This window comes from Carlito syrichta, unplaced genomic scaffold, assembly GCF_000164805.1.
Source record: "Carlito syrichta isolate Samal-C Ts95f unplaced genomic scaffold, Tarsius_syrichta-2.0.1 Scaffold314005, whole genome shotgun sequence".
NCBI lineage: Eukaryota > Metazoa > Chordata > Mammalia > Primates > Tarsiidae > Carlito > Carlito syrichta.
The window spans coordinates 492,213-494,471 of NW_007258101.1; the positions used below are offsets into that span (position 1 = coordinate 492,213).

At 41.7% G+C, this 2,259-nt stretch overlaps 1 protein-coding gene across 1 annotated transcript in view; it reads right to left on the reverse strand.

Annotated features, from left to right (window-relative positions):
* The window catches only part of METAP1D (methionyl aminopeptidase type 1D, mitochondrial), a 90,748-nt gene that overhangs the window by 66,428 nt on the left and 22,061 nt on the right, over positions 1 to 2,259 (reverse strand).

Consider the following 2,259-nt stretch of genomic DNA (forward strand, 5'->3'; position numbering starts at 1 on the left):
AGGGTGGGAGTGGCAGTTGAGGGAAACTGCTCGGGGTGGGAGGGGTACACCTCATCAACGAGGGTACCTGCATAATCAGTGTTTGTATACCTAACCCTGAATTGTATCCCACATCTGTATAATAAAAATAAAAATAAAACAAATGATGAGTGGTGAGGGGGATTAAGTGAACAACTGCATACTTGTGTGCTGAGACGCATCTCCTCCATCTTCCAGTCTTCCCACTTCATTTCAGATACTGGCAACCAGGTCTTCACCTTTCAGGTGAATTTCACCAGTTTTCCCACTAAAGCCCTTTTTCTGTTCCAGGATCCAATCCAATATCCACAATGCAATTAGTTGAAAAGTGTTCTTAGTCTTCTATATAATCTTGTGACAGTTCTTCAATCTTCCCTTGTTTTTCATGAGCTCATGTGAGTTTTAAAATCCCCCATTCTTATACAGAAGGAGACAACCATGGGTTTCCAGATGTCTCAGAAAGCCTCTAACATAAAAGACAAATATCAAATAAACAAAAAAAATAGAGCAGTCAGGTGCAGTGGCTCACACCTGTAATCCCAGGCCAAGGAGGGAGGGTCATTTCAGCCCAGCAGTTTTGAGCAATATAGCGAGATCCTCAATTCTATAAAAAAAAAAAATGTGGTTTTTTTGTTTTGCTTTGTTTTTTTTTTGAGTTGGAGTCTCACTCTGTTGCCCAGACTGGAGTGCACTGGCTGCTCCCAGCCACCGCAGCCTCGACCTGCTGGGCTCCGGTAATCCTTCCGCCTCAGCCTTCCAAGTAGCTGGAACGACAGGCACGTGCTACCATGCCCAGCTAATTTTTTGATTTATTGTAGAGATGAGGTCTCGCCAAGTTGCCCAGGCGGGTCTCGAACCCGCGGACTCAGGCAATCCACTCACCTCAGCCTCCCAAGGCATGGGATTACAGGCTGAGCCACCGAGCCCGGCTAAAAAAATGTTTTAAAGTCAGTCAGGCACCAGTACAGGTGGCATGTGCCCATATTCCTAGCTACTTGGGAGACTAAGGCAGGAAGATCACTTGAGTCTCCACTGCACTGCACTCCAGCCTGGGCGACAGAGTAAACTCCTGTCTCAAAAAGAAAAGAAAAAGAAGAGAAAAGAAAGAAAAAATTTAGAGACTATACAAAGAAGAAAACTTCCAGAAAACTATCAATAATATACTCAGGAAATTTCAACCACAAAACAAGAACAGAACACTATTTTAAAAAAACTTTCAGGGAACAAACAGACTACTGGAGATTAAAAATGTGGCAACAGAAATGAAGACTCAAGCAAAGGGGTGGAGAATAAACTCGAAGAACTCTCCTAGAAAGGAGAGCAAAAGACAAAATCTAGAAGCGATCTGGGCATTAAAGAACAACCACACAAATGAACATATAATTTAAAATGTAATACATGTCACAAAGGAGAAACACAGACCACAATGATAGAATACATCTGGGGCCCCTCCTTGGGGGTAGAAAGGGTTGGGAAATCTTTCTCTTAAAGTGACAGTGAAGCTGAGACCTCAAGAACTAGCAGGAATTTGCCAGATGAAGAGTTGTGGGAACAGAGTTCAAGCTAGGAGAACAGCATCTGAGGAATCCTGAGGAAGAAAGGGCTTAGAGAATGAAAGCCCTGAGAAGAAGGCCAGTAAATGAGAGTGGAGGCACTGGACAGTAAGGAACAAGACAGATTTTAAGGGGGAGTGAAATGATCCAAGGTGCTTTTTAAAAGGCCACTGGATGGCAGTGTGGAGAATGAACTGTAGGAAAAGTGTAGTCATTTTAATGACCATATAACATTTCACTTCATATTATGAATGTATCATAATTTACTTAATCATTCCTCTATTTTATTGAACATTTAGGTTGCTTCCAATTCTTTGCTAATATAAGCAACACTGTGATAGACATCCTTGAACCTAAATCTTTGCCAGTTTTTCTGATTATTTTATTAAAACATATGTCTACACGTGGAATTAAATAAATGAAGTTTAAAGGTATAAAATTTTGTGGCTTTTTTAAAAAGTTGCTTTTAAAGGATAAAGGTTTTGAGTAATAAATATTTAAAAATCTACTTTGCAGAATGGGTATCTTCTCACCTATTCAGCTGACTATCAACAGAGAACATTTGCTTTAAAAAGAAAAACGAGCTGGGCTCGGTGGCTCAGCCTGTAATCCCAGCGCTTTGGGAGGCAAGTGGATTGCCTGAGCCCGCGGGTTCAAGACCCGCCTGGGCAACTTGGCGAGACCTCAT